This window comes from Xiphophorus couchianus, chromosome 23 (genome assembly GCF_001444195.1).
Source record: "Xiphophorus couchianus chromosome 23, X_couchianus-1.0, whole genome shotgun sequence".
Taxonomy (NCBI): Eukaryota; Metazoa; Chordata; class Actinopteri; order Cyprinodontiformes; family Poeciliidae; genus Xiphophorus; species Xiphophorus couchianus.
The window spans coordinates 5,892,955-5,902,877 of record NC_040250.1 but is presented as its reverse complement, the minus strand read 5'-3'; positions in this window follow the sequence as shown (position 1 = coordinate 5,902,877).

The following is a 9,923-nucleotide window of genomic DNA, read 5'->3' as shown; positions in this document are numbered from 1 at the left end:
AAAAATTTGGTTCCATAAAATCAATCATTTAAATATCCATTTCTTAAAGATCTTTACAAAACTTAAGTTATCTTCTTCAAAGGTTTGTGTGGGTTCTGCAGATGTAGACAAGTTTCACTTTGTAGCACAGAGGGTAAAAATGGCAGTAAAAGATTGTAAAGGCTGTTGACCTCTGAACTAAGAACACCTGACTTAAAGAATCGCTGTGCAGAACCTTGACACATCCATTCTTCCTCTTTTATCAATACTAACTAGATCTGTTGTTTTTATAAACTGCCTTGAATTGACAGTTGTTGTGAGTAGTGTTACTTAAATGATCTAAGCTGAAATTGTCATCAAGTAGGTAAAACCATGATGTGAATAAAAGGGGAATAATAGACAAACAAGCACCGAGGAATGTGTGGAAAGTCTGCATTGTTTGTTGAAGCTGGTTAAATCCTAGTGGGTGGCATGACTCCGAAAAGACAATCCATGTTCTTTTTGATTCTTTTTTGTTTCATACAGCTCAGTTGGGTCCTCATCCAGTGGGGAGGGGGTTTAAGAAAGCTTTGCATTGGTCTAATTTCAGGACGCTCCTGGGATGCTGACACATTATCTACATGTCTGTATTTTCAGGGGTTAGAGGTCCAATCCTAAGTACTTACACAAGACGAGTCATGAAGCTTTTCCATTGAGTTTTCCATAAGCATTAACATATTTACTGACTCAGAAATGCCTCTATGAACATTCATAGAACTTGATTTCATAAAAACAAGAGGGAAGAGCTATCTGAACTGTGAATGTTGTTCCTTTCTTTTAAGATCTTCCTTTAATTTAATAATCCCCACACCTTTCAATTGAACATCAACAGTGTTCACTCTTACTGCACATAACAGTGAGACAAAGGTCATCGTGTCTCTGCTTTCCAGCACTCCAGTCAGCCCAAAATAAAATCAGCTGTTCCTCAACACACCACTGTGCATTTTTTTACTGCTATGCTTCTTTGTTGTTTCTTTGTTCAGTTGACCAGGTTTTTTTTGACAGCTGTTGACCAGACCACAGAGAATGTCACAAATCGTGCAGAAAAACCCACAGTTGGTGCTGCGGAACCTATTTTTCTGTGGAAACACACAACACCCATTCTAAAACACATCCAGGAACCAACCTGCATTTTTGCAAAAGTCCTATCAATGTACAGTACTTATGCTTTGGGCCCGCTCAGCTAAATGACCACCTTAGCATGTGATCACTGTCTACAGAAGCTTGGGAATGAACCCTTCATTTAATTCAGATGTGTTGAACAAAACTTCAGCTTTGTTTACCTCTAATCAGCTCTTTACAAACACATTAGATTAGCCATCCAGATAAGCTTTAGGAATGCATACAGACTGTGATGTTCCATTTCATTGCAGAACAATGCATGAAAAGATATGCTCTTGAAAGGGCAGTCCCACTCTAATATCTCTTCTATCTCTTTGCCAGAAGGGCAAATAAACCTTGCAGACTTGTTGCTGACAAAGTCTGGATCCTTTTCCACGTTGTTCTAGTTCTTTACAGAAAGACCTGGATTACTGATCCACAATCCATGTTTTCAAGGAACCTTCCCAGCCTAAAAAAGTGTCTGAAAGTGTCTGAAATCTTTGTAAGCCTTTTCATCCACAGTAAAGTTTAGGTTTGGATTGAATGTTCTGGGTAAAAATTCCCAGTCAAAAACACAGTGTTTCTATTTTAGTTCATCTGGGCATCATAATTATTAAAATCCCCTAACTTTCTAATTTTGTATTACAAATCTTAATGTTTCTGTTTCAAAGCCTCTGGAGGTTTATATTTATTTATATGACTCAGTGAAGTTTTTTAGCCCTCAGGGGAGCTATTATTAAACTCACCATCTATGGAACAATTAGTTCTCCACATCTAAGTTAAGTTAGCGTAAGTTATTTTATTAAATTAATGTTCAAACACCTGTCTGAAAAGGACAGCCACACACTTCCCCTGACTCTCACTCTGAGCTTATGGGTTTTATTTGTTGTTTTTATTTCCTCTGTTGGAGTTTTGTGGGCTGCTCCTGTCTGTTCCCACAGACCAGACCAGTGCAGATGTGAAGAACAGCTGCAGGATCAGGCAGTAGGAAGAAGGGAGGAAGTGAGGGAGGGGGTGAAAGCTGCAATGCAACGTGGCGTTTTTCCATTCTGCCGGGAAATCCAGCTGCTGATGGAGAGGAGGTGTTGTTAGAACATGACTCTCTTCTCTCCTCCCATCTGTTCTGATTGCCTTTTATTCTCCCTTCTCTCCTCTCACACCCTGCTCCCTTTGCCATCTCGTCACTCTCTCATGTACACGTGGCAGCTACGCCTGACTGCTTAAGATATTTAGCAAAATGCTGCAATTACGCTTTATTTTGCCTGCTGCTGTTTTATTGTTTAAGCGCAGCTCTGCAGTTTGAAGTCTGTTCAGATCCTAAAGTCAGTAAGATTAGAGGTGCAATGTGGCCACAAGGCAAAAGGCAGTTCAGGCAACTGTATTAAGCACAATTAGGCTGTCCAAGCCACGTCAGTGAGTTTAAAGTGAAAATGAAATAGAGAAAAATGAAGACCAGATGAAGCTGGAAGATCATACTGAGAACATCTGCTGAAAATGTCTGATGTTTTTTTTCTTTATCTTTTGTCTTTGCCATCCAGATCCAGATGCTGACTGGCTGATTGATTTCAGTTTCTAAGAAGGGGAAAGTCTGGAGGATGGTGGCACAATGCCACGTTTTCTCAAAATCATGTAGTTTTTTTTAATTTAAGCTTGACTTTTCTATAAACTAATAAAAAAATGAATTGATTAAATTGATTTATGTTTCCAAACAGTGTGTGATGCTAAGATGGAGCGTATTTTCAACAAAAAAAAAAGAAAAGAAAAGAAATGGGTTTCACAGCATTGGTTTAACTTTTTGGTTGACACATATATTTCTGCAAATTTCTGTGCAAATTTCTGTTTGCATTCTTAAGATAGAAGCTTATTTGTTACCTGTTAGAAATCTAACAATCCAGTGGTCCGAAACATTGAGCAAATTTATTCAGTGTCAGATGTTTTTGCCTAAAGGCATTTTTTTTTTGCTACTACAATCCAGAACATAAACATTTTGTGGTTTTGATGATGTGAAGAATGCTGACCAGTTCTTCTAGCCACACCCTGTGATCTAACTGATCCTCTGAGGATGATTCTGGAAACCTGACTGTAGGCGTCCCTTACAAATCCTGGAAACCTGTGGTAGACTCCTCAGCGGCGAGCTCTTGTGGAGTGTGTTGGTGTAATTACAGCCTGAAACCTTCCATCAGGTGGAAATGTGGCGGCTCTGACAGACTGTTTTCAGGAACGTCTAAATCCCAGACCTCCTTTGAAAACAAAACATGTAGCTACATTTCATCTTCACAGTGTCTCTGCTTAATTCAGGTGTAAAATATATAAGTTTATAGAATTTTTACAAACTTCTTACTGGATGGTAAATATATCAAGCTTGAAATCATGAAGAATCTTTTCTAAAACTGCTTCATTTTTCAGGTTTCTATGTTAAATTCATTTTTAGTTTGTTTTCATGCAACTGATCTGAGGCAGTGAGAAGCAAACATGTCATTTACACCTCAAGGAATGTTCCTATGAGCAAAAATACTCAGAGCATTAACATGTGACTTTATTTCTGTGTGTGTTTGTTTAGCAAGAATAGCAGGAAGAGAGATTGAAGAAGCAGGCTCAGAGTGAATAAAGGCAAAACATCTATTAAGCAGAAAAGGGCTGTCACTCTTTTTAGTAGCAAATCATTCTAGGAGCCAGAGGGTCTGAACAGAGGTTAAAAATAGCTTTGAAGTTCTTTGCTGTGTTTAGATTCTTGCTTTGTTCTAAAATTTGAACATTTATGCTGAGGAGAACAAAATTATAAGCATATGTCCGGAATCCTCCTGCATTTTTAAAATAAAAGTACATTTTCAACTTCTTGTTTGATTATGAATGTTTTTAGTCTGTTTTATTTTTGTATTCATGCAATGATTTGGTTACCACCAGGTTGTGATCTACTGGAATTTCACCTCAGATAAGAAAACACACAGCAGCTTACATATCGGCATTATTTGTTACACAAAGATGAGACTAAAGCAGCAGGAGGGAAAGAAACAGAAAGGTGCAGTTGATTAAAGGCACTTTAGTATCTGAATATCAGCAGTAAGACAACATCCAAGAACTGCCTGAAAACATCATGAAAGCAAGCAATGCATTTGCATTTCATATTCATTCTGCTTTTAGGTCAGTTCAACCACAGTGTTTCACTCAGGACATCCATTTTCCGCCTGTAGCCCCGGAATCTGCAACTATAATCCACTGGCATTTTCTATGCTTTTAAGTCTTGGTATAATACATTCATTGTGTATTTCTCTATTTTAATGAGTTTTAGTGAGATGTCAGTCTTACTCACTTCGACACATTACTCTGTCACAGGTTATGTGAAACCACTGTTTTTCCTTCAGTGATGTTGTTTCTATTTATTTTTTAAATTATGTTTCTTCTCTGGTGACTTACTGTAACCCAAGTGAGATGAACAAATTTTAAGGATTTTTTTTGTTGTTCATGATCAATAGATGGTTGTTGTAAGACCCAAATGAAGGACACGGAGCGGGCCAGTGAAGATTTCATGAAAGAATATGGAAAAATAAACTCACAAAAATCAAAGAATGAACTCAAGCTACTCAAACAACTCAACAACCTCGGATCCCAACAGTTCCTTGCAATTAAGATTCTTCAAACATATTTTTTTAGATTCTCACATGTTGATAATTAATGAAAATGTACAAGAATTGCAGGAACAATTCAAGTTCACTATGGGTCCATGTCCAACACATAACATCTAAGCCAGGCACTAAGCTGCAGTCAAAAAATTCTTACATAAAACAGAATAAAACAAGGTTTTGTCTCTTTAGAGGTGAATTAATCAAACTGTACCTTTTTTATCATCAAACTCTACCTGAACTTTCCACGTTCACCTTGTTTACAGTGATTTGCCAAAAGATAAACATCCTTTCAAGAGAAGAAAATTATGTTTTGTTTGATACATTGTGGGTGGTCCATTGCCTAAACCAGGGGTTCCCAAAGTAGGTCCTCGAGGGCCGGCATCCTGCATGTTTTAGTTCTCTCCATGGTGGTAGTAACAACCTTTCCAGCATGTCAATGTTCTTCTTAGGCCTTCCAGTGAAACATCATTTGATCCAGTACGCTAAACCAGGGAGAGAACTAAAACATGTAGGATGCCGGCCCTCAAGGACCGACTTTGGGCACCACTGACCTAAACATTTTATAAAGAACCCAAAAGCAGGCTGAAGGACAGAAATTAGGTCAGAAACAAGCATTTTAAGCAGAGAAAAAATCTGTTAGGTAATAAAAAAAATTACAACTATAAGCCAATGATTGTATAGATTGCACAAAAAAAAGAGAGACAGACAAGGAGAGAGGGACTTGGTGTCCAACCCCCCCCCCCCCCCCCCCCCCCAAAAAAAAAACAAAATCAGAAGCAAAACAGAATAAATAAAACAAAGGACAGCTGCAAAAACAAGAAGACCCCTTAAATTCTCAAAATAGATGAACTTTAAATGTTATCTTCCCAAATTAGTCTGTTTTTTTTACCTTTTACATATTGATATTGTTTATGTGTTTATTATACATTTTGCTGATGATGGTCTAGGGCAGTGGTTCTCAAACTTTTTTCAGTGATGTACCCCCTTAAAAATATATTTTTAGTCAAGTACCCCCTGACACGGGCAAAACATTTTTGGAATGAAAAAGAGGTACAGTGCTGTAAAATCACTGTCTGATTTATTAAAGCCAAACAACTTATATCAGTGAACCTGACAAATACATCCATATTGCAAACATTGCATGGTTAAACAAAAAAGAAAAACAGAAGACGGTGACCACCAGGAAGGTATAAAACCAGTCAAACTGTTTTATTTTAAAGGATATTGAAACTAAATACTGAATATAAAATTCAGTGCATGAACACACATTTATATTTTATCGAACTTTTTACAAAATAATTTTTCCCAAGACTTATTATGAGGAGCCTACTGATTTTTTAAAGATATTTTGAAAAGCTTCACGTACCCCCTGCAGTACCTCCACATACCCCCAGGGGTACACGTACCCCCATTTGAGAACCACTGGTCTAGGGAATTGTTTTGATAGACAGAATTCCAGTAATGTAGCTGTTATAATGGGTGTCCTCTTCTGTGCGCCCATGGATGATCCCAGATTAGGAAAAGGTTTTCATCTTTGGAATGCAAATCAAAGGAATCTCTGCATCTGAAACAAGTCAAAACAAGACAGCTGCATGAAGCAGTAAAACATGAAGATAAGAAAAAATACCATGTGGCATTGTGATATTTTTAGGATTCCATCAACATTGTGTAGATTCTCATCAACAAAACCTTAGATACAATTGAAACCAGATGTTCATATATCCTTCAGCATTCAGTCACATTCTACAGAAACACTTTTAATAACCTAATTATTTGATTCAGGTGTGTCAGACATCTAAAGTTTTGCAGTCGCCTGCCATCACAGACTGAAGTTTGAAACATGTGACTACAACGACTTTTCCTTATTTAGGTCAGGCATGATTACCAAAATGATTTATTCTTGGCAAATGGCAGAAGAAGGAGCAAGACATAATAGCCTGGACACAATGCACATTAAAGTCTAACAATACTCCATTTATAACAGTTCATGGTGAAAAGATAAATGATAAGTCTACCAAAAACAAAATAACTTCATTTAGATGACAAAATATTTTCAAAAATCTCACCTTTTGAACTAAAGAGAAGGTGGTAGTTCCATGAATAAGAAGCAAATATTAACCATAAAGAATTTCTTTCATCAAGCACAGGATGATTAATTCCACCAAACAGTGAGGCAATCTACAGCTGAGACTCCCACCAAGACGTAAAGCCGCAGAGTCGACTGAGTGTTTGCTCTTGTCCATCAAGCTGCGCGTTTCGCTGACTGGCTGTAACCTTCTGGTGATGGGTGAGTTGGTTTTGGCACACAGGGCAGGATGTGACACCTGTAACTGCACCCTGAGCCACCTTTTCTTAACCTCTGAGATACATACACTGTATGCAGTATCATGATATAATCTTATACCACCGGTCAACTGAGGATTGTGTGCTCAATACAAACATACCAGCATTAGAACAGGTACAGTGCATTGCAAAAGTGCGACTACCCCTCAATCATATTAGGACTTGTTGTGATGGGACAACAACACAACATATGAGCAATGCTACCATGGTGTAGACCTGAGGGGTCTCAGTAGCTGCATTTCCAATAACCATAAACTTACACAAACTGAAATTATGAAAATAAATTTGCTTAGTGGAAACACAGCAAACTCACATTTTCCGATAAAAAGTTTTTGCACTAGGATAAGGTGGTTTTCCAGCTATGTTGAAATACATGTATTTCTCAAAACTGGAATGGAAATTATTTTTTTTTGTATGACACTAGTCATGTGACCAACAGTCGGATGTTACTACTGGTAAAAAAGGTGAAGACAACAGGAAGTAGTAGAAGGATGATGTTTTTTTTTTTTGTAAATATGCAGCTGGCTCTAGCAGACTCTCACAGTATCGCACAGTTCATAACAAGGTTGTGTGTCATTTGCATGTGTTGAATCCATAGCTCTTCAGTAAAATCACTGAAAAAAGGAGAGATTGTGAACAATGACGTAATTTTTTGCATTGTCTTAAAATTGTAGTCTGCCTATGGTTTTAGCAATGGGAGCAGATGAAGCAAACAACATTCTTCAGTCCGTGTTGGCCAGGTTTCTGAATAAACTGAATAAACAATAAAGCCTTCTCGTTCAGCTCAGCACTTCAAAGTGACAAACTGACGCATTAAATACGTCACTGACAAACGTTGGCGACTCTTTAGCGATTTCTACCATGCCATTTTTTGTGCTCAAAACATCAGTTTTTAAACTCTTTGTTTTCTGTTCAAAAAATTAAAAGCGGTGTGTGAAGTGAACTGAAGCTTTTCTCTGTTTTGTTTTTGAACCTCTTGCACAAGATTGAGAGGAATTCACCTTTCAGTGATGTCAAGGAAATTCAGACATTTAAGCTGAAGGTACAGCTTCTCCCTGTGAAATCAGAAGCTATCACAGGCATTACAATGACACCACATTTGTGTGCGTAAAAGAGTAAGATGAGGAACCCAGTGACGTGCTGACAACCTTATCTGTGGAGTTTGTGCTGTACACAATGAAGCTCTGTTCTCCTCAGTGGTTGGTTCAGACTGAGGCCAGCCAGGGACTCTTCAGCCACTGCAGCCTCTACAAAGGATTCAACATGTTCACCATATTTCCACAAAGGCTGAGCAAGCATCAATTATACAGTATTATCTGTTTGTAGACGTCAGGCCTCAGTAAAACATTTTGTAATGACTGTAAACAGGAGATGGTCTGTTTAAATTATCATTCATTTTCCATACAATTTCACAATGGCTGTCGTACGTCATCAGGCTCTTTTTCAGCGAAAAAAAAAAAAAAATGACCTGGAAGTAAAACAGCAAGCAGGATCAGTTCAGTCATTTAAAATCACCTGAAAATAATGGTTCAGAAAGCATTTAGAGGGTTATCGTTATGTTTTTATCCAGTGATGAGACATCTCAGAATCAAATGGCAAACTCAACTATGGCAGGCCTGGGACCTCGAGATGCTAAAGAACAGAAGTGCAGCATGGACTTTATTTATTAATTTCAGCATTAATTGTGTGTGAAATACTTACATGATGTGCTCGGTATAAAGCAGCTTAAAATGTCTAGCACACTAAATATCCAGTGCCTTTCAAAAAAAACAAACAAACAAAAATCCCTCAAGTCCGTCCTTGAATTTTTCACACTTTTCCACATTACAACTTTAATGAACTTTATAAAAACCTCTGAAAGAGGTCCTGATAAGCAATATTAATGCTTTCAAAAAAAAGAAAACAGTTAAAATAGTGACAAAGAGAAGGAAATCCACCTCTGCCAGGTGCACACATAAAAAAAACACACACACACAAAACACGTACCTTATTGCTTTTTAAGGTTACACCCTCTAATCCGTTCTTTTCCTTGGCTGTCTGTGCAAACAGCATGATCATCTATTTAAATAGCAGAACCATACAGTACTTTATTTGGACTTTTATTCTTCAGCTGAATCCTTCATCAGTGCTGATATTGTCTTTTATGAAAAGGCCTGGATCTGGATTTGATTGCTCCATTCATCCTGTCTATGGACACCATGGTTGGATCTTCTGTATTATCCTTTCATATTGAGTGGCTCTCACTGAAAAAGGTGCTGTTCAAATTCTTCTATGTGATACATAAATTGCAATATTTGTAGTGGGATCTAAACCATTCTCTGGCTTATTTTTTAAATTTAGGATACTGTATCTTCCACATATAAACTTCCATATTAATGTGATATATACAGACATTAGCTTAGGGGTGTTAAATAATGCAGCTTATCTTGAAAGAATCAAGTTGATAACATGTTTCACAGGATTTTACCTCAGACATGTTTTATGAATTTGGCAAACCTCTGGATTGATTTATATAGAACACTGGTTTCCCTCCGCAACCAATCTCTGTCCACTTCAGAAAAACTCAAACATCTGAAGTGGGAGGCATTCTTTCATTAAAACATTTTCCACACTTCCACAGTGCCTCCTGGTGGTTGAAATGTAGATTCAAGATGACACCTTAGCTTGATAAACGTCTCCTAAGGTTAGGTTCAGTGCAAACATAATGAAAAATTCATAAAATTAAAACAAGTCAAACTGTATGTAAATGGCAGCATGTCTGTCCTGAAAAAATCTGAGAAAACTGCTTTCACGCCAAGAGTAGTGGTTAGCATAGATCTAATAAAATACAGGGACAGG